The sequence below is a fragment of the Cervus elaphus genome, chromosome 30 (assembly GCF_910594005.1).
Source record: "Cervus elaphus chromosome 30, mCerEla1.1, whole genome shotgun sequence".
In the NCBI taxonomy this organism is placed as follows: Eukaryota; Metazoa; Chordata; class Mammalia; order Artiodactyla; family Cervidae; genus Cervus; species Cervus elaphus.
The window spans coordinates 33253168-33279775 of NC_057844.1; the positions used below are offsets into that span (position 1 = coordinate 33253168).

Below are 26608 nucleotides of genomic sequence, written 5' to 3' on the forward strand. Positions count from 1 at the left end.
CAAGGCATGACCAGCCCCCCAGGTGGGGAAGGAGGCTGGAGAAGGTACCGGGTCACCCACGTCATCCCGGCACTCAGGGTCACCTCACCCCACTCCAGGGGGCATCCCAGAGACCTCCCCTCTCCACCCGACCTTCCCAGGCCCTGCTGTTAGCCCGGCCCCCACCCAGCTGCCTGATGGACCCTCAGCGGGAATCACCTGCTCTTTCATCTGCTGGCCCCCCTCCCCCACCCCCTCCCTCTCCTTCATGCTGTGAGTAAATGACCACTGCCCTGTGTCAGAATCCACACACTTGTTTGGATGGTCGTCTAGAGTATTAAGAGACTTCCTTGCTGGTCCAGTGGCTAAGACGCTGCACTCCCAATGCAGGGGGCCCAGGTTTGATCCCTGGACAGGGAACTAGATCCCATATGCTGCAACTAAGACCTGGGACAGTCAAATATTTTGGAGAAAGAAATGGCAACCCACTCCAGTATTCTTGCCTGGCACATTCCATGGACGGAGGAGCCTGGTGGGCCATAGTCCATGGGGTCGCAAAGAGTCAGACACGAGTCAGCGACTTCACCTTCTTTCTTTCCAGAGTATTATGTTTAGTGACATAAGTCAGAGAAAGACAAATACTCTATTATCATTAATATCCGGAATCTAAAAGATGAAAGGAAGGAATTATAAGGAAGCAGAAACTGGACTCAGAGGTAGAGAGCAAACTAGTGGTTACCAGTGGGGAGAGGGAAGTGGGGAGGAACAAATAGGGGCTGGGGATGAAGCGGTCCAAACTACTGTGTGTAAAATAAGTAGGTGACAGTGATAGACTGTACAGCAGGGGAAGTGATAACTTTAGACGGAGCATAATTTATCAGAATGCTGAATCACTATGTTGTACACCTGAAGTTAATACAATTTTGTAAGTCAGTTTATAAAAAGAAAAAATCAGTTATCAAAAACTCCTAACACTTGTAAAAAGCTGTATATTTGGAGACGTCTTACCTGTGGCTCCTTCCACTCCCACCCACCCCGTCCCCCCCACAGGTAACTGTTTTATGGGTCTTTCACGTCTCACCTGCCTCTCTTAGTTCCTTCCCAGGGAGGGAGGTTCATAGTGATGTGTTTATGCTTCCCCACTCTGCTAAGCTGGTTTCTTCTTATTTCATCTTTCAAATATTTCCTGAAATATTGTTATCTACTCTCCCATTTTCTTCTCCTTGTGCATTTATACTTCAAAACTTTTCTTTATTGTCATTTTAGTGACCTCATGAAGGAATGAAGAAAAAGTCAGCAGAAGATTTCATTCCTGCCTGAACTCTCATGCTCTCTTTTAACCCTGAACAAATGGTCAAATAGAACTTAACTGGAAAAGAGGCAACGCTGATGTGTACAGTTTGCCACTTAAAAGGCTGACACTTACTGAACCATGGCCAGGCCCAAATACAGATCATGACCAGCTCACAGATTCCCCCACCCCACATTCCTGACCCTCCCCAGCCCCAGCCCCCGTGAGTGCATTGTAGGTTAATGACCATCACCAGGGGAAGCTGGCTGAAGGGTACGTGGGCCTCTGTCCCCTTCCTGCAATGTCATGTAAATATATAATCATCACAAAAGAAGCCTGTATATATTCATAGATATGATGAATTACATGTGCATCAAAATGTGAACCAATTTCTATACTTTTTGTGACAATCACAGTCACACACCAGAAAAATTACTTGGAAAGGCACATGTCCACCATTTGCTAGCTGTTCAGAAAATATGGACATGGTACGTTTGTAAGAAAAACTGGCAGACTAGGGAAGGAAGAGAATTCAAACTCTGTGGACACTATTCGTATCTCCATTTTAGTGACAAGAAAAGAGAGGTGCTCTAAGATGCCCAGGGTCACACTGCTTGCATGGATGCCGCCTTGGTTCCTGTGCAGTCTGGTCTTACAGGGTGTCACTTCCCCAGAGACACTCACTGGTGACCCATCTAAACCACCTTTACACCTTCACGTTCTCCCGTCCTAGCCTGTTATTTTCCTCCAAAGTGGTTATTATCACCAACACTCTATTAAGCACTCACTCATGGTCTTCTTATCAGCCATCTTCTTCCCCTTACCCCCAGTTTGTAGACCCCATGAAGGGTTTTGTCTGCCTTATTGATCTTATTGATGCTGAAGCTCCAATACTTTGGCCAACTGATGCGAAGAGCCAATTCATTGGAAAATATCCTGATGCTGGGAAAGGTTGAAGGCAGGAGGAGAAGGAGGTGACAGAGCATGAGATGGTTGGATGGCATCACCGACTCAATGGACGTGAGTTTGAGCAAAGTCGGGGAGACAGTGAAGGACAGGTAAGCCTGGTGTGCTGCAGTTCATGGGGTCGCAGAGTCAGACACAACTGAGAGACTGAACAACAACAATTGATCTCTGATCCCCAGTGCCCATAAAAATGCCTGACACATAGTAGGCTTGCAAGAAATATGAGGTTAATGAAAAATAATCAATTTTTAAAACAAAGGAATGTGTATCATCCTTAAGAGAAAAATAGCTCTATACGAGTGCCCCAAATAGGATGCCTTCTCACTTGGCTTGATACCAGAAGCCAGGGAAAAGTCATTCTCCCTCATTATGGATTTTTCCTGAAACCTTAGACTGGATGTGTATCAGAAAACCATCAAAATGCTTGTAGGCAACATAATATTAACAGGGCATCTAGCATTTCCTACCAGCTTCATGACCTTAAGAATTTAATAGTTGAATTTGTAAGTGTACCAATGGCTATGATGAAATGTACACCGTCACTGAAAATTCAGCGTTCCTGGTTGGTGTGTTCGAATCCCTTCCAACCTCTGTAGGCAGCTGCCCATGTTGTCTAGGTTTGTCTACAGCAGGGGCACTTTCAGCACATGCTGACCCCTTGACCCAAGCATGTAGACCCGTTAATTAAGACAATATTCCCCTAACTGTGGTCCATGGAGGAAAATATTTTCCTCAAAAAGAAATCCTTTATTTTCGTGAACTCGAAAAAGGTAATAGGATATCCCTTGTGGTCCAGTGGTTAAGACTTCTCCTCCCAATGCAGGGTGTGTGGGCGCGATCCCTGGTTGGGAAGCTAAGATCCTACAATGCCTAATAGCCAAAAACGCAAAATGTAAAACAGAAGCAATATTGTAACAGATTCAATAAAGACTTTAAAAATGGGCCACACTTAAAAAAAAAAAAACTTTAAAAAATTTTAAAAAGAAAAAAGATAACTGATATTGTCAGAGTTGGCCCAAGGGAGCCTGGGGCTGTGGTGCTGAGTCCCTGTGATAACTTGACACAGATGGGCATTTAGGTGTAATCAGTTTCCAAGCGTTAATAGTACTCAACTTTGAAGTCATTCTTTCCACACCCCAATCCTTCTGACACTCTCCCCTCACTGTGGGCTGAGAAAAATCATTCCCAAGCAGGAGAAGGAGAAGCATGGGCCCCCGGAAGCTCACCCCTCAGAGACAAATCTAGCTCGTGGGTAAGAGCAAGGACCCTCATTCTGTCTATTGGGATGGGTTGCTCAACATTTTTGTGCCTCCATTTCCTCAACTCTCAACTGGGGATACTCGTGGCACTTACCCAATAGGGGCGGAATGGGGGTTGAACAAGTTAATACATGCACATACCTGGTAATCGTTAACTCTTCCTGTCTCACTAGAACTTAAGCTTACTGAGGGCAAAGATGTGGTCTGTTTGGAGGACTGTAGGGCTCCAGTGCCTACTCAAGACTGACATGTGGTGAGCACTCACGAGAATATTTGTGGGACGAATGAATAAGAGAATGAATAACAAATTCTAGCATAGCATGGATCTGTGCAGTAGCACAGTAGAAAGGGTATCAACTGTATCTCTTGAAACAACGACGAGGACTTCATAGTTAATATCTGAATTTAAACAATCACAAAGGAAGAATCCTTTCTATGATTGGCCAGTTCCCATCTGATAGAAGGGAGTTAGCCCCCCACCCCCTGCCTCACCCTCCCCAGGATGGCACTGGATATGAAACAGCACATGGAAGGCAGAGCATCAGAGCCAGGGCAGCAGATAAGAACAGAGACTTTGGGGACTTCTCTGGTACTCTAGTGGTTAAGGATCAGCCTTCCAGTGTGGGGGAAGCAGGTTCGATTCCCTAGTTGGGGAACTAGGATCCCACATGAGGGGTAGCTAAGCCCACACACCACAACTCCTACCCCACACACTGCCACAAAGGCACAGCACAGCCAAAAAAATAAATAAATAAAATAACAGTGACCTTTCCTTGGTCACTCCTGAATAAAGATATCAATTCCCCAGGGAGGAGAGATTCAATGTTAAGAACAAAACAAGGTTCCAGTTTCCCAAACACTGGAGGACTACCAGCCAGCCGTGCCATCTCTTCCCCCAGCTCCAGCTTCAGCTGCCCCATCCCATGATTGTCCCACCCCTCACTGCCCTAACTCCTGACTCCTGGATACCTCCTGGTTGTCTTAACATGCAGTTCTGGTTGAGGACTCTGATGCTACCAACCAGCTCAGAGAACAGCAGGAGTTCTTGAAACCACACTTTGATTAGCACCACCTAACAAGAAGCAGCCATGGCAGCAGCTACTTCACTCTGGGCGGACTCCTGGGAGACTCGCGAGTCTCTGCAGTACCGCGTCCTCCACTCGTGGCTCTCTTTGAAGTCAGGTAGCCGCCTCCCATGGGGAAGGCAATGGCACCCCACTCCAGTACTCTTGCCTGGAAAAGCCCATGGACCGAGGAGCCTGGTAGGCTGCGGTCCATGGGGTCACTAAGAGTCGGACACGACTGAGCGACTTCACTTTCACTTTTCACTTTGACTTTTCACTTTCATGCATTGGAGAAGGAAATGGCAACCCACTCCAGTGTTCTTGCCTGGAGAATCCCAGGGATGGGGGAGCCTGGTGGGCTGCCGTCTATGGGGTCGCACAGAGTCGGACACGACTGAGCGACTTAGCAGCAGCAGCAGCGACCGCCTCCCAGGTCTGGAGGAACAAACTGTCTCAGGGAGTCAGTGGAATATTTTTTCTTTGGAAAGTCACATTTGTATTTTCTGCTATAAAAATTTAATTATGGAACCACAAATGTAGAAATTATCCATCATTCTGCCAGTCTCCTGCCATCACTGTTTGTTTTTTTAAGTACATACTGATATTTTCTAAGGTCTTTTTTTTTAGTTAAATTTAATGTATTTATTTTTCTATTTCTGGCTGTGCTAGGTCTTTGTTGGTGCCTGAGGGCTCTTCTCTAGTTGTGGGCAAGGGCAACTCTTCTTTGCAGTGCACGGGCTTCTCATTCCATGGCTTCCTGTTGAGGAGCACGGGCTCCAGGGTGAGTGGGCTCAGTAGTTATGGGACACGGGCTTAGCTGCTCTGTGGCATGTGGGATCTTCCCAGACCAGAGATTGAACCCATGTGCCCTGTATTGGCAGCTGGATTCTACCACTGGGCCACCAGGGAAGGCCCCATCACTGTTCATGTAGCAAAGTTGATGGTGGGTGTGTTCCCTATCTCCAGCTAGTACACAAACACTGTCAGTTTTACATCCTGAGTTTTTCTCTGTGAAGTCAGCATCTTCTTGTCATTTGTAATGGTTGAATAATATTCCCAACAGGGGGTTTATAGGGTTGGCATAACCATTCCCCTGTCCTTATTTAAAGTGTTTACTGTTTATATTAAACATATTAAAAAGCAGAGACACTACTTTGCCAAAAAGGTCCGTCTAGTCAACATATTAAAAAGCAGAGACATTACTTTGCCAAAAAGGTCCGTCTAGTCAAGGCTATGGTTTTTTCAGTAGTCATGTATGGATGTGAGAGTTGGACTATAAAGAAAACTGAGCACTGAAGAATTGATGCTTATGAACTGTGGTGTTGGAGAAGACTCTTGAGAGTCCCTTGGACTGCAAGGATATCCAACCAGTCCATCCTAAAGGAAATCAACCCTGAATATTTATTGGAAGGACTGATGTTGAAGCTAAAACTCCAATACTTTGGCCACCTGATGCGAAGAGCTGACTCATTTGAAAAGACCCTGATGCTAGGAAAGATTGAAGGTGGGAGAAGGGTACGACAGAGGACGAGATGGTTGGATGGCATCACCGACTAAATGGACATGAGTTTGGGTAAACTCCGGGAGTTGGTGATGGACAGGGAGGCCTGGCATGCTGCAGTCCATGGGGTCGCAAAGAGTCGGACATGACTGAGTGACTGAACTGAACTGTTTTTTCACGCTAATAAGCAGTGCTGTCATAAGCACAGTCCTGAATGTAGATTTTTCAGGATTTGGGATGACTTTGGCAAATTCCCAGAGACAGACTAGCTTGCACACTGGTGTGGGGAAGATGTTGACATTTTCATCAGGGACCAAACTGGCTAAGCTGTTTTGCCAGAAAATCAAGTTACCCGTTTCTAAGAAAGTCCTAACACAACTATTACTATTTTTTAAAAGTTTTAAAGCATATATTCTTAGGGAGGCTAATGATGAAGCAGAATTCAATGAACCCGGGAGCCATGCTTCTTGGCTCCGAGTCAGAGCAGATTCCTGCCCACCCTCTTGTTGTTGCTTAGTTGCTAAGCCACGTCTAACTCTTTGAGGCCCCATAGACTGCAGCCCACAAGGCTCCTCTGTCCATGGAATTTTCCCAGGCAAGAATACTGGAGTGGGTTGCCATGCCCTCCTCCAAGGATCTCCTCCTCCCAGGGATCAAACCTGTGTCCTGACTTGGAGGCGGATTCTTTACCACTGAGCCACAGGGGAAGCCCGTCTGCCCTCCTGTCTGACTAGTAAATGGAACAAGGTGAATGTGGTCCTTTCTCTCTTATCCCAGAAGCCCATCATCTGTATTTCCCATCAAGTTGCAGAGGAAGAGGGGGAGGGTCTATTTTGCCCTCCCTCCTCTTCATTATCAAAAGCCCATTTTCATGAGTGTCAGCATCACCGATGAAAGCCAGGGTTGCCTCCAGACCCACGCTGGCCTGGGGACCTCGCCACCCTTGCCCTGAATCACACCTTCTTCCCAGAGTTCAGCCCCTCCCCACCCCCCCAGCACTGGGGAGAAAAGCTGGGCTGCAGGAAAGCTGATTCCTCCAGTCCCAACACCAGGGATGGTTTTAATTACCTGGGAGCTCCTTCCCTTACCGGCTGTGGAAATAAAACAGGGTCAGGGAGGCTGGGGACCAGCTGTCACACCGTCTGTGCCTCTAAGGGTGGAAACGCAGTGTTTCCAACAAATGGGCTCTGTTCTTCCTGCCTGTCTGGCCCTTCATCTAGGGGTGTCTGACACCCCCTCCTCCAAAAATACCCCCCTTAGGGCCCTTGACATGCTTCCTTTGGCAGGTTATTTACTTTGGCAAGAGGAAACGGCATGGGTCACCCAGTTTGAAAGAGACAGGCAGGGTGGGCTGGACGTGGGACCCTCAGGAGCCAGAAACTTCAGTCCTCCTGCTGACTTACAGACCATGACAGTGCCTCTACGACGCTGGAAGCCTCCCTGCCTTCTGCTTTTCTGTCTTTGATTCAGGAGAAAAGAAGGCTGGGTGGGAAGCAGAAAGGAGAAGGAGCCAGCCTGGGGTGGGGGATGGAGGCAGGGGGGCGGGGGGTGGGGTGGTGCCTAATTGTCTCCTGCAGAGCATCGGAGAGGCCAAGGTACCAAAAATTCTTATGCCAGGTCCCAACTTGGGAGGCAGTGAGGTCAGGATGGGGGAGCACTCACAGACGGGATTAGTGTCCTTACAAAAGAGGCCCCAGGGAGGTGGGGTCCCGGGGGTCGGGGGGAAGTGATCACCTGTGACCTGAGGAATAGAGAGGTTCGCAAGACACCAGATCCTCTGGCGCCTAGATTGTGGGCTTCCCGGCCTCCAGACTGTGAGAAATCAATATCTGTGTTTTTAAGTCACCCAGTGTTTCTGTTACAGTCGCCCAAATAGACTAGGACAGACACTTAAAACCAGTGCTGGTTGCCTGAGCTCCGAGAGGGCAGGGCTGGGCGTTCAGGGCAAGGCTGGGAAATGCCGCGGTGCAGACGGTAACGGGCCGGACCGGGCCCCACCCTCCTCTCACACCCCGTGTTGCCCTGGGGACATCATCACTCAGGCCCTCGGGGTTGGGGTGGTCATCGATGGGACACAATGTGCTGGTGCTGTTGTCTTGGAGCTGGGACACCCACTGTTACTTGCACAGGGGCCTTCATTCCAGGGGCCATCACCACCCAGCCTCTCAGGCTGTTCTTAAAGCGGGCTTCCTGATCCCCACAGTCAGTCCGTCTCATCTCCTCATAATAACAGCACTGTCATGTCCACACCTCTTCATGGACCACCGTCGGGGGCTGCTGAAAGACTGGCAATGTAGTTCCTACCGGGAGGGCTCCTTCCCCAGACGGGAAGGGCCCGTCAACAGAAAGCCCAGGGTTGCATTCTGTTGCTATTTACAGCTCGAGCCACTTTCTATCCCCAAGGCTCCCTGCTTTGGCGGTTCTGGTTGCATTCGAGAGACATGGCGTTAAATCTGCACAGAGAGGAAGGACAAGATGCCTGGCTCCACATTATGGCGAGGCCACGCCGGGCGGTAGACGGGCTCTCAGCTCCGAGGACCTGAGGTCCGGCCAGCACCAGGCAGGGGTGCCCCCAGCCTCTCAGCCCCCTCAACCTGCTGGGCTCCGGTCTAGAAACACCATCTGCCATCCAGCATTTCCCCTTGTCACTTCAGGTGTGCTTATGGTCTTCTGGAAGAATGATGTTCCGTTGCGAACACCGGGCAAATGAACGTGAGTGACTCCGCATCCAGAAGTGGCTCCTCTGGGGCCATCCATCCTCACGAGAAGAGGAACACTTAGCCCCCTGGGCTCAATGAATCCGCTGCCTTTTAGGCTGCTCACAAATTGCTCAGCTATCAAGGGAGGACTGGGGTTTAGAGCATCTTTTACTGGCTGCCAGCCACAGTTTCACATACTACTGGAATTCGATATTAGCAATGACTTCTTGGAGACAGGAAGTGTCTGAAATTGCTCTGTCTAGAAAAATGCGGGTCGATGGATTTCTTAATAAATATGTAGAACGAGGACTTCTGTGAGTCTGAGCTGACTGATGCCAAATGGTAATTAACTTGCCTGCATTCTTGGGTTTTCAAAGCCAAGCGGGAACAACTTACAAAACGAATGAGTGGGGAACCGCAGGCGCTTGCCAGAGCCGCTCCTGCTGGGAAGTGAGCTAGTGAAGCCTTCAGGCTCATTCACTTCCTCCCAGGAGCCGTGTGTTTCCCGCGGGTGATGCTGGAGATGAGAGGCCAGCTCTGGAGGACTTGAACTTGATTTCTTTGAGGCGACTAGAGATGAGGGTGTGGCCCCGTGTTCACCCAACAGCGTTGAGTGGCCATCGGTTCCGCAGACACAGTAGGTAAGATTTAGACCAGAGCGGACGATGGAGGGTGATCATTAGTAGCCTGGGGCTGGGGCAGGAGCGCCTCAAAAGATGTGTGGTGTCATCTAAGTTGACGCCCAGGGCTGTGGGCTGTCCCTGGGCAGATGAAGGTGCTCCAGGGAGCAGGAACCGTAATATGCAGAGGCCCCAGTGTCTGAGGGAGCTTGTGGGCAACAGAACCGAGTGTGCACCCGGTGTGGGGGGAGCAGAGGAGAGGGCGGCAGTGGCTGCCACAAGCCAGGCCAGCACTGGGGGTCTCGCCAGGGCACTGGGTGAACCTGGACTTTATTCTCGAGCGGGGTTTCTCGGCCCTGGTATGGCTGACATCAAGGACCGGATGGGTCTGTGTCGAGGGTGGGGTGGGGTGGAGGGTCGTCCTGTACTCCCTGGGGGGTGCTCAGCAGCGTCTCTAGCTCACACCCACAAGAGGCCAGCGGGAGCTTGCCAGTCATGACCATCAAAAGTGTCTCCAGGCATTGCCAGATGGCCCCCTAGCCCCCGGTTGGTGGGGGTGGAGAAATCCCCCCCTGTTGAGAACCCTTGTTCCAGGGGCCATGGGGCGCCGTGGAAGGATCTTCAGCAGCAGCCAGGTCCCGAGAGCAGGAATGTGAACGGTGTGGGTTTACAGCCGTCACTCCCATCTCCCTTCCCTCTGCTGGGCGAGCTTCTTGTGAGCATGGAACACTGCAGGAGAAGAAGGACTTGCTGCGTCTCTCCTCAGAAACTGAAAGTAGAAACAGCCTCCTCTTCTGATGAATCAGTACACTATCTTTTTGACGCAAGAGCCCTGAACAGTTTCTGAAAGCTCAGAATCATTTTTGCATTTTAGCTCCATCAGCCTCTCTGGGCGAATCTGAGTGACCCCAGGTGAGTGAGACAGCAGGTGGGTGGCGGGGACCTTGCACATCTCCGTCGACCCAGCAGGGGGCAGCAGCTCCCCACCTCCAGCTATGGGGCCGTGACGTCAGATTTTGGAATTGTTCGAGAAAAACAGGAAATCCAGATTTCTGTGTAAGATCTCCCAATGTTTAATTATTGGCAGTAAATCAAGATGCGGATAAGGCATCTGCCAGGTTCAATCAAATCATCTTGGGGATCTTTTCTGCTCAAGGGCCTGTTTGTAACCTCCCAATCTGTGGTTTTTGTTTTGATCTTTAAAAAAAAAAAAAAGTATCCTTTTTCTTCTTTTTGCTCTGGTTTTAATTATCTTAATCTCATTATTTTTTTTCTTTAAAGTAGAGGATTGTGTTGGCTGTCTTCTGTTAGACCCACACAAATCCACTTCCATCTTCCCCCACCTCACCCTGCATCCTGGGAACACTTGCGGGTGTCGTCAGGTGACACTGGCGGGGTTCAGGGGAAGGACGCGAAATGGAATGACCCCCCAGGCCGCCCTCCCCCTCTGCTGACCCTCCTGCAGGAGTGGGCTCAGGTTGCCCACAGCACCCTCTCCAGGGCTGGAATCTGCTCCCCACTCCTGCCCTTATAGAGCAGGTCAGCTAAGGAACCCTGACACCTTCACTATAACCCTGTGGTTTTCCTTTGTTGTTGTTCAGTCGCTCAGTCGTGTCCGACTCTTTGAAACCCCATGGACTGCAGCACACCAGACTTCCCTGTCCCTCACCAACTCCTGGAGTTTACTGAAACTCATGTTCACTGAGTGGGTGATGCCATCCAACCATCTCATCCTCTGCCATCCCCTTCTCCTCCTGCCTTCAACCTTTCCCAGCATCAGGGTCTTTTCCAATGAGTCAGTTCTTCACATTAGGCGGCCAAGGTATTGGAGTTTCAGCTTCAGCATTAGTCCTTCCAATGAATATTCAGGACTGATTTCCTTTAGGATGTGCTGGTTTGATCTCCTCGCAGTCCAAGAGACTCTGAAGAGTCTTCTCCAGCACCACTGTTCAAAAGCATCAATTCTTCGGTGCTCAGCCTTCTTTCTGGTCCAACTCTCACATCCCGCTCACTCATGGCTTACAGCGCACCAGGAGCGCCCCTGGGCTACAAGCACGTTTAGATGTGGTCTGTTCTTCCAGGAGCTCCTGCTGAGCAGGAGGAGAGTCAGCCAGACTCACGTCTCAGGCAGTAGGTAGGTAGCCTCTCAAGTCAACGTCAAGGAGAAAATCAAGCATGATCAACACTACCTGTAGGGGAAACAGTCCCTCGGGGAGTGGTAGGTACCTTGGCGTCTGAAACCACGCACCAACTACTTAGTAGCAACAGCGCAGCCAGCCCCCCGCAGCAGCGCACAGATGGCTGCTCATCACTGAGAAAGCACTCAGCGTGGCTTGCATTCCGAGGTCAGGCTGTACAGAAAATACGGTTGTTGCTCGAAACATGGGTGTGAGATGCCCCCAGCATGCGATGCTTCCAGCACGAGAATCAGAATGGGTGCACACGTGCCCAGATCCACACTCCAGGGCATATGTGTACGGTGGGGAGGGCCGACAGAACCCACGCTTTGTAGGCATGGTTTTCCTCGAGTCCCTACAGTTGAATTCACTTGAGCTAAATGCCTACAGGGCGGGGCTCAATTGCAAAATGACCAGTATGGTGCCACGTGGCAAAGGCGATGCTCTTTCAGAGGAGGTGAGACAAGTCAGGAGACAGACATATCTTGCCCGCTGTGTATAAACCAGAGTTAAAGAGTAAAGCAGAAACGACCCCAAACTAAGACATTCAAAGGAACAGCAACAATGACAGCAAAGAGATTAAGAGGGACAAAATGTTAAGATGTAAATTCAAAAGGATGTTTTGTTTTTAGGGAGAAAATGATTAAGATAGGTGAAAACTAAAATGTGGATAATAAAAGCATGTCAGCATTAAGAAATTAAAATGATTTATAAGTCACAATAAAAGGAATTTTTAAAAGATAAAAGTTGAGGCAAAGATAAACAGAACAATTTTAAACAGTGGCTGGAAGGAAATGAAGGCAGTTAAAGATGGATAATGATGTAAACCAAAGACCAGAGGGAAACATAAAGACTAGAAAAGGAAAATAAGCAGTAGTTTATGTGCTAACGGAGAATATTTTTGAAAAGTACCCAAAAGGAAGGATCTTCAGGGGAAGGTGATTGAAAGGACGAGGCAGCAGCTGGAAGCCAGGGGTGAGACCAGGACCGTCCTCTGACCACGGTGCCTGCAGTGAAGGGGTTGGCTGGTGCCATGGACCCTGGGGCCCAGGAGGCTCCGCGGGCCTCAGGCCAGCCCGTCTGTCGTTTCTGCTTCTCCTGCAGGGCTGGCGCGAGCCTGGATGTGCCTTCTGAAAGAGCTGCCGCCGCCAGTCAGCCTGAGTCTGCCTCGAGCCCCAGCACCCAGGAGCTCCCACTCTGGGAGGCAGTCTGTCCCCACCACACCCTCCGCCCTCTCCGACGACTGCAACGGGATGCCTGATGCACACACTCCTTCCAGGGCACAAATGCCACGGAGGGGGGCTGAAGGGAAAGCCTAGCGTGAGAAGGTGGGCGAGAGAGGGAAGAGGAATGGCGATGGTCCGTACTGTGTTCTTGGTGCTACACGGATGCTGCTTCTCTTGGGGACCCTCCTGGCCAGCCACCATGTGAATTGCGGCTCTGTGCCCATTGCACAGATGTGAACCCAGAGGCCCGGGACCCTCTGCCTATCCCCTCTCTAGCCTCTGCAGCTCTGGTGCTCTGTGCTGTCTTCAGAGCTTTCTCCATTGACCCTCAGCTCCTGGCCGCACTTGGCATTGTATTTGTGCTCTTTTCTGCCTGTTCATTCTGTGTTAAGTCACTTCAGTTGTGCCTAACTCTTTGTGATCCCATGGGCAGTAGCCCACCAGGCTCCTCTGTCCATGGGATTCTCCAGGCAAGAATACTGGAGTGGGTTGCCATTTTCTTCCCCAGGGGATCTTCCCGACCCAGGGATCGAACCTGTGTCTCTTATGTCTCCTGCACTGGCAGGCGGGATCTTTACCACTACTGCCATTCTGGCCACAGTCAATTCTGACATGTGCTCAGCTTCTCTCCGGATACTCATGTCTTACGCAGACATTCTGTACCCTAGTATCAAAAGATGGAACCTCTGGCGTCAGACTTCATGCCACCCCCATTTTGCCTACTAAACATGAAAAAGCCTCCCAGGAACCCCTAAAAACCAAGCTCCTCAATTTCCTTTTTGCATTGATTTTTAGATTGTCAAGACACCCCCAATCAGGAATGGAAATCATCTCAGTCTATGATGCTGAACTTTCAAAGAAAGGGAAGAAGAGCCTTTTGAGACTTGAACTGTTAATAATTGATGTCAATAAACAGCATATTCTTATCTGTTTCTGACAATTTTTTTATTTAAAAAAGAAAGTGGGTAAGTTCTCTGTCGTGTCTGACTCTTTGCAACCCCATGGACTGTAGCCTGCCAAGGCTCCTCTGTCCACGGGATTTCCGAAGCAAGAACGCTGAAGTGGGTAGTCATTTCTTCCTCCAGGGATCCTCCTGATCCAAGGATCGAACCTGTGTCTCCTGCTTTGATAGATTCTTTATCACTGAGCCACCTGGGAAGCCCTTTAAAAAGAAACCATGTAGGCAAGAAAGGGTTAAAAATAAAGACTAACGTTTTGAAAATAAGCACTTTTAAAGTTTGCCCTCTAGTGGACAGAGGTAGAAATGCATATAACCTTGAGAAAAACGGATGCCTTACTGGCATCAGTAAGTCTTACTGACATAGAAAGTACAGAGTGGCTGCTGGGGATACCTGTTGTGGCCCTAGCACACTCACACCTCAGAATGAGACTGAGTGTGGATATGGGTCTGTAAAGGGGGGATTCAGTTACAATGAAGCCTTCAGGGGTCCTAATGCAATCTGCCTGGTGTTCTTAAAACACAGAGAGACCCCAGGACCACCGCGCACAGAATGACCAGCTGAGGACCCAGGGAGGAGGCGGCCGTCTGCAAGCAGGAGAGAGGCCTCAGGGGAAACCCACCCTGCCCACACCTTGATCTTGGACGTTCAACCTCCAGATCTGTGTTTAAATGCCTGCTACTCTTTGCATGTAGGTGGTGGGTGGAGGCACCTGGTTTCAGCTGCCTCCAAGGGCAGAACACTAACCCAACCATGGCAGGCTTGCTGCGCTTGCCCCAGTATAATCAATTCCAACCTCAAAAAAAAAAAAAAAAAAAAAAAGGCTGCCGTTTCAGCCACCCAGCCTGTGGTATTTGTTACAGCAGCCCTCGCTGACTCACACAACCAGCACTTGGGAACAAGCATCCCCACTGACAAGGAGGTTAAACGTCTGGGTACCACCGAGTATCTGTTCTCTAAGATAGCGTCCTGCCTCCCACAGGGCTGACGGCCGTCTGACTTCCGTGAAAGCCCCGCCAGGTGTCCCGTGAGGAGGGCCGGCCCCTCGTGGAGCTACATGGTACCACCTGCTCTCACCCCAGCTGGCTTCCTCGTTGATGTCCACACACCCCATACATGGGTGGGTGACAAACATGTGTAACACTTGACAGGCAGAACATGAAAAAGAGGCAGATCCATGAAGGGAAGAAAATGCGTCCAGTGCTTTCCAAAGTAAAACCTACGTAAATGTGAATATTCTGTTTTATACCTCTGGGTGCACTTTCATTGGGGAATCTAACATGATCTGTAAGGGATGCATGTTCAGGCCATTTCCTCACCTGCCACCTTGTCAGGGAAGTGCTATTTTCATGAACTGTCTTCCTTTCAGAAGGGTGATGCTTCCCATATCAGAAACGAGCCATGACCCTGTGGGTGAAGCCGACACAAGTGATGATAAAGTGGGTCCCACATACACGGAGCACATTCCAAGGGGACTTTTCAAGCCACCTGGGCCAGCAGTCGATTCACTTGTCCCTGGTCCCGGCTCCTCTCTGCGGTCACCCCTCTCAGCATCTCCTTTCCAGCCTCAGCATCCACCTGTGAACTCTCATCGACCAACACCTCACCCTCCCTCCAAACACACGTGCTGAACCCACTTCCCTGGGCAGGCCCTGCTCGCTCCTGGGGTCGGGCTCTGCCCAGGATCCAAGACACCCTGGCCTGGGAGGCTGGGGATGCATGTTAACCGTGTGTAAATACAATCGCAGAATTGAATTTGACCCTTTTTCAACTTTAGGAAATTGACGTCCATTCTGAATCACTTTGCTTCCCAAGTGGCTCAGCATTAAAGAACCCACCTGCAAAGTAGCAGAAGGGGCAGGAAATGTGGGTTTGATCCCTGGGTAGAGAAGGTTCCCTGGAGAAGGGAGTGGTTACTCACTCCAGTATCGTTGCCTGGAGAATCCCATGGACAGAGGAGCCTGGCAGGCTACAGTCCATGGGGTCACAAAGAGTCAGATACGACTGAGCACACACACACCTGAAACACTGTAAATCAACAATACTTAAAAAATTAAAAATAAAATTCCAACAAATTTTAAAAAGCATTCCGTTTAGATTATCAAGAAAATATGAACAAGTAACTCTGCGTCTCTGGCCTGGATGCCGGATGAATCTAATGGGGATGGGGGAGCTGTTGACCAGAATGAGCCCCACTGAGTCCTGAGACGTCAACCCTGGGTCAAGCATCGGGAAGCATTAAGTGACAAATGGCCCCTTTGACAACAGTCTTTCCTGCAGCAAACGCCTGGGACCACCAAAGGGAGTAAGAGGGGCTCCGCTCACCCGGAGGGAGTCCCCTCTCTGAGTTCTAGCCTTTTCTGGTGACAGCCCCTCCTTCTGACCCCCAGCTCTGACCTGGGAAATATAACCACCCAACCAGACCTGGCAGAGGGACCGTTCCGATATGCTGAGCAGCCGACCGAGAATAACTCTGTCTCTCTTTCACTATTACTTCACTGTCTAAACTCCCCCGGAATTTTCTTGAATACGCAAGTACTTCAACAAATGTGTTACCCTCTCTTCCTCAAAAGGACACTGTAAGAGCCTCGTTTCATTTAGTTCAGTCAGAAGGAAATGGCAACCCACTCCAGCATCCTTGCCTGGAGAACCCCATGGACAGAAGAGTCTGGCGTGCTGCAGTCCATGGGGTCACAAAGAGTTGGACACGACTTAGCGACGTGACTGAACAACCAAGTGCTTACGTGAGGAATCATCTTAGGGATCTGTCTGTCTGTCTGTCTCTGTTTACAATGCTTCCCCCAGCCCTGGAGGCTCCATCCTTGTGGTACAAAAAAAATGGAAAATGTCTCATCAGTAATTTGAACATATATTGAAAAAATAATATTTCAGATATACTGGGTTAAATAAAATATATTAAAGTTAATTTCACCTTTTTTGTTTGTTTGTTTGTTTTTCTAGTACCACTACTGGAATATAGAGAAGTCCACATGACTGGAATGTTTCTATTGGGCAGCACTGGTCTGCGGGGCCCTGCATGGTCTGACCCTGTTGGCTCTCCTGGCTTCATCTTCTCCTCCTCTGCCTCACCTGCTTGTCCCCACCATACTGGGCTCCTTGATGCTTCTTCAAGGCATCCAGCAGGTTCCTGCCCCAGGACCTTTGCATGTGCTCCTCTATTACATACCCATGCGCATGTCTGTTCCCTTTCCTCCCATTTCTACTCCATGGTCAACTGCATAACAGTGGTGATTGCTCTGGCTGCCCTCTCTAAAAAGTCACCATCACCTCCCAAATTCCTACCTCTCTCCCCTGCTTTACTGTTCATACTTAATATGTATCTCTAGCCAAAGTCGTGCTCACCTATCTTGTTTATGATCTGTGTCCCCATCAATAAGAAAGCTGATACAGGTGGGGCTTTTGTCTCTTTTGTTCCCAGCTGTACAGTCTGTACCCAGAAAGGAGAACAGTGCTTTGAACAGAGTAACATGCAATAACTATTTATTGAAGGAGAGACTACAGAATGCAGGCTTTTAGCCTCAGAGTTCTCACTCCAAAGGCGAGAAGGCGAGTATATATAACAGATTAAAGATGGTACCATGGTGCAGGGAGTGGGGGAGGAAAGAAGAGACCACAGGTGTGGGGCAGGGGTGAGAACTGGGCCAGCTGAGGAGGCCTGGCCCCAGCCAAGACATTCTCATACCCACTCAGTCCTGCTGTCTGATGGTGGTGGGGGTGGGTGGAGGGCAGAGCTGGGTAGAAAGGGGGAAATGAAGAATTTGTATTTTTCGAAAACCTTCTATAAGATCTGTGGGGCTCACTCACTGAGACCAGCCCTTGGGGCTTTGGCTTGTCTTTGTGGTGTGATGGAACACAGTGGAAGAAGAATGGCCTGGCTTGTAGGGCAAGTGGCCCAGAACTTGCTGCAAAGCCCACTTCAGAAATGCTGATTACAATTTGTGTTGCATCCCGTCCCCAGGAAACCCTGTTCATATAGCACCTCAGAATGCATTCAGCTCCATCAGTGAATGAATGAACAGAAAAAATGTGGTCCATCCATACAATGGAATATTATTCAGCCTTGGAAAGGCAGGAAAGTCTGACATCTGCTACAACAGGGATGAACTCTGAAGACTTCACTCGGTGAGAGAAACCGGACACAGAAGGACAAACACGGTACGATTCCACTTACCTGAGGGACTAGAGCAGGCAAATTCACGGAGACAGAAAGCAGAAGGGTGGCTGCCAGGGGCTGGGGGCGGGGAGAACGGGGACTTGGTGTTTAATGGGGAGAGAGTCTCCATTTGGGAAGATGAAGTTTCATGCATGGATGGTGGTGACGGTTGCACAAGTATGAATGTATTTAATGCCACTGCGCTGTATTAAAAACAGTTAAGATGGGAAATTTTATGTCTGTGTATTTTACCAAATCTTACAAGAGCTTATGGGCTTCCCTGGTGGCTCAGAGAGTAAAGAATTTGCCTGCAATGCAGGAGACCCACGTATGATCCCTAAGTCAGGAAGATGCCCTGGAGAAGGGAATGGCAACCCACTTCAGTATTCTTGCCTGGAGAATCCTACGGACAGAAGAGCCTGGAGGGCTACTGTCCATGGGGTCACAAAGAGTTGGACATGATTGAGCAAATACCATTTTCACTTTCACAAGTGCCTACAAGTCTCTTGGACTGGGGCCTGAGAATCTGTATTCCTAAGGAGGCCTCTGAGCTGATGTTACCAGCCTGGGGGAACCTCCAGTGAAGCCAACACAAGTGAATTCAGCACCACTGAATTCCCCGCGTCACAGTTTCTGGGTCCAGTGTCCAACCAGGGACCAACGTCCTGTTTGCTACACGCAGGCTCAGTCCTCTCAGTTAGTACCAGTTTCAACAGTTCACACAAGGAACACCCCCTAGCTCCCCACCCTGCCTTCAGGGAGGGGCCTCTCTCCTTTAAAGACCATCGGGAAGGAACCTGACTTCAATAGCATTTTCACGAAAGCATTCACGCAGGAACTTCTCACATGTGTCAAGGGGAGTGTTCTCTGGGTAGAGGTGTGTGAGAACTGATTGTAGAAAGCTTGCACAAATCAACAAAAAGTGAGTAACACCCTCACGGGAAAAAGGCCAAGGGTAGTCTTAAAGAGGCATTTGATAAAGTATTAATAAGAAATACAGATGGCCAGTACGTGTCAAAAGTGATAAATCTCATGGGTAATCAAACAAATGGAAGGAAACATTACAAGAATGCATTTTTCAAATACTGGTTTGGAAAAAAAATTAAAAGAATAATAACCAGTATTGGCATGGGTATGAGGAAAACGACCGCTTTTTCAGATCGAAGGGACCATAAACAGGTACATTGAAGGAACAATCTGGCGAGATGCAGCAAAAGTCCCTGTAAGGAACACAGTCTTTGTAGTATTCTCTTTCTGGGAGTTTTTTTGGGGAAGCAAGCAAACCTGTGCACCAAGATATACACACAAGGTGATTCACTGCAGTGTTTAGCATAGCAAAAATAATGCACACCTCCTAAATAAGTGACAAAATACAGTGATCTATCTATGGTTGTAAAGGGGTACTCCACAGCCATCCTAAAAGATACCAGGGATTCTAGTTCTCTCCTACTGGGAAGGATGTTCAGCATACATGTGATGGAAAAGCAGTTTAGAGAGCTACATGTATAATGAGAATGAAATTTGTTTCTAAAGGACATTCATATTTACATTTAAGGTCAGGAATCCAGGTTACTGTGCTTGTCCCTGGGTGGAAAGATTTAGATTATTTTAGTCAAATCTCTGGCTGTTGCTTATCTGTAATATCTAATTTTTCTACAATGCTTATGTATTACAAGAGTTTGTTGTTTTTTTTTAATCTCCCATTTTGGCACATGAAGAGGAGCCCACAAAAGAAACCAGTTGCAAAGATGAAAGGTGTTTACCAGACTGAGTTCTCGTGCATCATGGGGGGCGGGGGTGTCACTGTGGGCGAACGGAAAGGCGGTAATTAGGCTGAACCTTAAGGGATGGGGCATTCAGGGGAGACGCAGAGTAGTTGGCGGCCACCGAACGCCACGGGGACCCCAGGAACCACAAACGCGGGATGCTGCGGGGAGAGGCAGCCCGCCTCCTGCTCCCCCCGCCCCACCCGCGCGCATCTCCGGACGCGCAGCGCCCACGGGTCCAGGTGGGGACCTGGGCCCCCGGGGACGCTGCCCCGCGTGCGCGGGGTGCCCCAGCCTCGCCCGCCCCGAGGCCGCCCCTGCGCGCGTCCCCACCCCGCGCGTGACACCTGGGGGTGGGGCCCCTGCCACGGGCGCAGCACCCCAACCCTGCCCTCCCTCCCGCCCAAAGGCGGGCTTGGTTCCCATGGCAACCTGGACACCGCCCCGCGCCGCGCCGCTGGAGCCGCAGCCCCGCTGGGGACAAGGTCACGGTCACGGTCACGCTCGGCGCCGGGAGGAGGGGAGGGGCCAGCAGCCGGCCCAGCCCAGCGGCCGCTCCCCCAGCCCCCGCCCCGGGGAGGGGCGCGGGCACGGGGGCGAGTCCGGACCCTCCCGGCCCCGCGGAGGCCACGTGGGGACGGCCACCCGCCTCCCCGGGGCGCGCGGTCCGCGCTGACCAAGGCGGGACTCGCGCCACGGCGGCCCCCGCTCCCCCGTGACGATCCCGCACCCTAAAACAGGGACGGCCGGCTGGGGACCCGAACTGCAGCTCGGTTACCCAGAACTCACCTTTTCAGCAAACTCCACCAAACCGAACACAACCAAGAACTGGTTGGGAAGCAGAAAAACCTGCCGTGGGAACAGTGATTTCTAAAGCCAGCCGTGAAAAGCGGTGGTGAGCCAGGGAGCCGGGCCCTTGGGGAGGACCACCCCCGCTGCTCCCCGATGTCCCCTGTTTGCTGAGACCCACAGCTTCTCGACAGCAGATATTGACTTCTGCCGGCTGGGAACGCTGGACGTCTGGGATCCGCGTGCAGCTGGGCAGGTTCTCATGAGGCCCTCTTCTGGGTTGCAGACCACAGACTCCTTGTGTCCTCACACGAGTAGGGGGCTCTCTCAGTTCAGTTCAGTGGCTCAGTGGTGTCCGACTCTACAACCCCACAGGCTGCAGCACGCCAGGCCTCCCTGTCCATCACCAACTCCCGGAGCTTACTCAAACTCATGTCCATCCAGTCGGTGATGCCATCCAGCCATCTCAGCATATTGGGGAGTTATCGACCTGGGGAGTTCATCTTACAGTGTCATGTCTTTTTGCCTTTTCATACTGTTCATGGGGTTCTCATGGCGAGAATACTGAAGTGGTTTGCCAGTCCCTTCTCCAGTGGACCACATTTTGTCAGAACTCTCCACCATGACCTATCGGTCTTAGGTGGCCCTACATGGCATGGCTCATGATTTCATTGAGTTAGACAAGGCTGTAGTCCGTGTGATAAGTTTGGTTAGTTTTCTGTGATTGTGGTTTTCATCCTGGGGTCCCTTTAATGAGACCACTCCTCCCATTCACAAGGGCTCCACTCTCCTGACCTAATAACCTCTCAAAGGTCCCACCACCTCAGACCATTACCTTGGAGGTCAGGATGTGAACATATAGATTTGGGGGGACACAAGAATTTGTGCATGACATCCCCCAAGCCAGTTTGGTTATCTGGTTTCCTGGCCAACACAAAAGCCAGGGGGCAAAGTGGAGCCCCTCCCAGGCCCCTCTTATTGGGCTACACCCTGCCCCTAGCCTCCAGGAATATTGGCTGCTATGGACTCACAGGTGTCCCCTTCTTTGGAGACTTGTCTTTGGTCAAACCAGATCTGACTCATCCTGGGGATGGTTAGAAGCATCTGCTGTCCCCACCCCCGGGCAGCCTGCAGCCAGTGACTGACTGGCAGAGTAGTGCCAAGGCTGGCTGCTTTGCGTCCAGGTGCAAGCTACTAGATGCAGTCCAGCTTCAGGGCTCCCAGTCGAAACCGCACCCTTCACAGTCCCCACCGCCCAGCCCTGCTCCTTTTCTGCTATCTCCTGAGAGCTAGAAATGAGAGCTTGGAAGAGACTGTCCAAGCAAGTGTCCCCAAATCTGGCTGGACAGCTGCTTGTTGAAATGCAGATTCCAGGACCCACTCTAGACCTTTGGTGGTGTTAGTTGCTAAGTCTTTGAGACCCCATGGACTGCAGCACGCCAGGCTTCCCTGTCCTCTGCTATCTCCTGGAGTTTGCTCAGATTCATGTCCATTGAGTCGGTGATGCCATCCAACCATCTCATCCTTTGTCGTCCCCTTCTCCTCCTGCCTTCAATCTTACCTAGCATCAGAGTCTTTTCTAATGAGTCAGCTCTTCGCATCTGGTGGCCAAAGGATTGGAGCTTCCGCTTCAGCATCAGTTGCTCCAGATCTACCATGTCAGAATTCGGTGTGGGAGGTAGGAATCTGTATTCTCAGCAAGTTTACCAGATTATATGCTGCAGACTGGCATCTGAATGAGAGGATCTCGCCTCTGAAGGGAGGACCACACTTGTGCTTTTTCATAACAATGCCTCTGAGAGATCAAGACTCTGTTCGAAACGTCAGAGCTTCAGAGACTACCTTTCAGGGCTGCTCGCCCCTCAGTACAGCCAGCAGAGTCAGCCCTGCTGGGCCTCATGTTCAAGAATGCTGCTGCTGCTGGGGGTTATTTCCTGCTCTTGCTCCTGAAAGGTCAAGTGCACAAGTGCTGGACCCTGGCAAAGCCTGCACTGCCGGAGTTTGGGGGGAGTCCCTGTTCAGTTCAGGGGGGCCTGGCATGGACTCACCTTGTGAGCACAGCCCTGGCCAGGGCCTGCCTCTGCCAGTCCTGGGGACAGCCCTGAACATCTGCTTCACTCTTGAACTGATGAGGCTCTGGGTGCCTCCTCAGTGCTGGTGCCATGGGCCGGCGCATGACAACTGTTCCTAATTGTGAAGGAGCTCAGACCCCACCTCCACTGGGAGAATGGCATAGCCTCCTCTGCCTCACAGCCTGGGTTTGCCTTCTCCTTAAAGAAAAAGGAGTTTTGACCTCCTGTCATTTAGTACTTGAAAACAGCACCTCTCTATAATTACATATGGGCTTGCCAGGTAGTTCATCGGTAAAGAACCCGCCTGCAATGTAGGAGACACAGAGACGTGGGTTCGATCCCTGCGTTGGGAAGATTCCCCTGGAGGAGGTCATGACAACCCACTCCACTATTCTTGCCTGGAGACTCCCATGGACAGAGGAGCCTGGAAGGCTATGGTCCATAGGGTGACAAAGAGTCAGACACTACTGAGGACATACACGCACTCATAATTACATATATAGATGGATAGATGATAGACATATAAAATGTGAGTGTAAGGTAGTTCTATCTATCTGTCTATCTATGTCTGACATTTATCTGGCCAATTCCTAACCCATCAAGAACTTCCACTTTTTTTCAACCTATCACCTGATACAAATAAAAATAATTTTCATATCCATGAAGAGGCTAGTAGCAACAGCATCACCCAGAGGCACACAGACCAGTTTTACTTCTTAGCGTTTCATTTCATCCCATGATACACTGTGACTCAGAGAAACAGCTACAAATAAACATGGACAGCATTATTCTGAAGGAGCGCATAACAACTGGAGCTAGAGCTGGGCAACCTACGTGCTGGGGGCAGAGAGAGGGAGGCCAGAGGGGGAACATCCCAGGGCTTAGATGTCCCTGGAGCTCTTTGTGGGAAATGAACCAGTGTCCAAAAGTCAGAAATCCCACGACAGCTGCTCGGGGCCACTGATGCCCATGAAATCCAACCGCCGTAAATCCAGGGCCTGGGCGGGCGGCGGAGGGGGGAGCTGAATGCATGAATTTGGAGGCAAAATGAGGATTTTCCAATATCAAAGCAACACACCCAGAGAGTCAGAGACTCCTTGGCACGCTTGAAAAATCAAAGGCATGTGTAGGGTCCTGCTCGCCCAGCACGTGCAAGGGCCCTGAAGTGTGGATTCCGCCCCCCACCCCCTGGCAATGGCCCTGCCCAGGAGCCCTGGAGTCTCTGTGGGGCCCAGTCTTTGGTCTCAGAGAGCAGTGGGGAGGTGTAGGGACAGGATGGGGCATGCGTCATCCTGTCAGAGGCGTCACCAGCTGAGGAGTCAGCCAGGCGGGATTCCTGCCTCCTGGTCACTGAGGCTCCTTGGCCGACACCCTGAGGCTGGGCGAATTCCCAGCCCCACAGGGCTGCGGTCACTGCTGCTCTTGTCACCGGTGTTACAAGCCTGGTGTGTGAGTCACCGCACATCACGTTATCAGATGGGTAAGAGGGCAGCAATGGGGCCTTCCTTGTTGCTACTTCCTGCTGCAAACCTCGTGCTGAGTGTTGGAGGCGGGGACGGTGTGTGGACAGGATCAGCCAGACAGGCTGCTGGTGCCCCAGGAGGACTCTGAGAAAAGCCCCCTTGCCCTAACATACCTTTCTCATTAGGAAACCATGGTGTCTGAGTTCCTGCCAGGAGAGTTACTTATTCAATTAAGTTACTCCATAAAGTACAGCTTAACAAGGAGTAAGGAGTTGATGTAGCAATTCGGTGAACGGCTGTTTGGTCTCAGGATGAGCTAAACAGCAGAGCAAGTGAGCTTGGGCGGAGAGAGTCAGGACCGCGGGTGTGGCTGGAAGGACAATGAGAGAATGAGGCAACTAGGTGGGCAGAGAATGCTCTGGGCAACTGGATGGGAGGGGGCAGAGGAGGCAGGGAACAGAGTTGTGGCGGGGGCGGGGGGGGGGGAGTGGAGAGCTGGAACTTCCCATGTGGCATGAGTGGTAAAGAACTCGCCTGCCAATGCAGCAGACTTAAGAGACACGGGTTCATTCCCTGGGTGGGGAAGATCCCCTGGAGAAGGAAATGGCAACCCACTCCAGTATTCCTGCCTGGACTATCCCATGGACAGAGGAGCCTGGCGGGCTACAGTCCATAGGGTCACAAAGAGTGGGACACAATTGAGTGACTTAGCACGGGGGAGAGCTGGTGGGAGCAGGACAGGAGGAGTGAAATAGGCCCTTCTAGGCTTAGGGTCTTGCACACACATAATTTTCATACAACGGTGATGTCACCCTCTATACGCAATTTCTGGCTGTTAAAATGGGGTGGAAGAAATGCAAGCAGAATTGATCCAAAAAGCAGCACAAAATCACCCTGAAAAACAACTTGTTTTCATCCCCAGAAATCATCGGTTGATTGTTATGCTCAGGATCTGGACAAAAGAGTACTTAACAGCTTGCCAATCACAGACGTCTAAGTAGGACACGGAGAGCAGGCAGAACACGGGCGGGGAGGTCATGGCAGCACGTGTAACTCTGGAATGCACAGCTGCGCTTCGCAGCTGGGAGCTGGGAAGGAGCAGTGCGGGCCGTCAGCCCAGCCTGCCCTCAGTCCTGGTGCCTTCAGAGCACCGGCCGGGTGGCAAGCCCCGCACCCGGAGTCTTGATGTGTGTGAAGATGAAGATCTGGTCCTTCTCAGGAAGGTCACCATCCAGAGGAGGTTAAGGAATACACGCTATGGAGTAGAAAGAGCACCAATGTGAAGGCTGCCATCAGAATTCAATTTCACAGCCCCACTCAGAGCAACTGTTTCATTTTCTGTAACAAAGAGTAATAATATATACCTCCCAGGGTTGCGTAAACCTTGAAGGAGCTAATAAAAAGTCTTAATGCAATGATTGATCTAATAAATGTTAGCTTTCCTCCTTCTTTCCACAAATGTGTCTAATACACGGCAGAATGTGATGTGTCGCAAAAGAAATGTATTCTGAGGATTCAGAGAATAGAGGTGCAATTACTTATAGCTAGGGAAGCTCAGAACAGAGTTCATGTACTTGGTTTTGAAGATGAGTAGATTTAGAGATGGAGGAACAGGGGAGGAGGAATTCCAGGTAGAGCGACTGGCATCCAGGGACAAAGACCAGGAGCAGGTGACCACTGCCTGGGAGATAAAGTTGGAAGCTTACCAGGGTCATGCCATTGAGGGTCTTGATGCAAGGTTAAACCTCAGGGGTAACCAGAAGAATTTGAGCAGGGAGCTGAGCTTGGTCAGAGCTCTGCTTTATAATTATGACTGTTATAGCTGTTTCTTGTCAACTGGAAGGGAGACTGTTGAGGACAAGAGGCTGGAAGCATGATCTCAAGGTCTTAGATGGGATAAAGGAGTGAATACGTCCCCTAACCCGCCTGACTTAGCTAATGAGCTAATAAGCTTTGACTCCATAGCTCAGCGAAGAATGAGATGAGGTCAAACAGGAAAAACAAATTATGCTTGAAGAAAAAAAATACCTTTACTGAAGCTGGAAAATCATGCCTTCTCTACGGAGTGGTGTATCATTGGGTTGTTGTATCTATTGCTTAGAAATGTCGTCATTGCCAGTATGAAGGCTCGTGGTGGATTCTCTGAGCTTATAGGAGCCCTTGGTCCCATCCCCAGGGGAGAAGCTCAAGCATCCGAACTCAGAAGAACTGGACAGGAAGGCTCCTTACGGTTTGAGTGAACGTGACCCCACATGTAACGCGCGCCACAGTTTCTTACTCGGGAAAAGGAGCTGTCCATCAATCACCAGAATGGGAGGTTCTGTGGAGACAGGAACCCTAAAGCCAGACTGGAAGCAGCTTTTCTCAGATACGCTGTTTGAGGTTTGCTCTTCTTTTTTATTGTTAATTGGATGAGGTTTGCTCTTTCCTCATGCGCCTATGACACATTCCTTGACCTTTCAGAATTTTTATTTAATTTTAAAAGGAGCTATGATAAAAATACATTTTATCCTAAACATGGTGGGTGTTATTAAAACATCGGTCATACACACACACACACAGATACACACGCACACGTGAAAAGGGGTTCAGAGAAAGAAACA

The 26608-nt window shown here is 50.3% G+C and overlaps 2 long non-coding RNA genes and 1 other non-coding gene across 4 annotated transcripts; 2 read left to right on the forward strand and 1 right to left on the reverse strand.

The window, feature by feature from the left end:
- Nucleotides 1–326: 326 nt before the first annotated feature.
- On the forward strand, nucleotides 327–399 carry TRNAG-CCC. Its single transcript has one exon. It is a non-coding gene; the product is annotated as a tRNA-Gly (tRNA).
- Nucleotides 400–9218: 8819 nt separating this feature from the next.
- Nucleotides 9219–13692, forward strand: LOC122686832. The gene is made up of 3 exons (XR_006338907.1): nucleotides 9219–9400; nucleotides 12661–12884; nucleotides 13578–13692. It is a non-coding gene; the product is annotated as an uncharacterized LOC122686832 (long non-coding RNA).
- A 196-nt stretch (nucleotides 13693–13888) lies between these two features.
- LOC122686833 lies at nucleotides 13889–20674 on the reverse strand. 2 transcript variants are annotated; one of them, XR_006338909.1, is made up of 3 exons: nucleotides 20471–20674; nucleotides 15061–15148; nucleotides 13889–13944 (listed from the first exon to the last, which is right to left on the reverse strand). It is a non-coding gene; the product is annotated as an uncharacterized LOC122686833 (long non-coding RNA). The 2 variants fall into 2 exon arrangements; XR_006338908.1 differs by lacking the exon at nucleotides 20471–20674 and adding an exon at nucleotides 20114–20220.
- Nucleotides 20675–26608: the final 5934 nt, after the last annotated feature.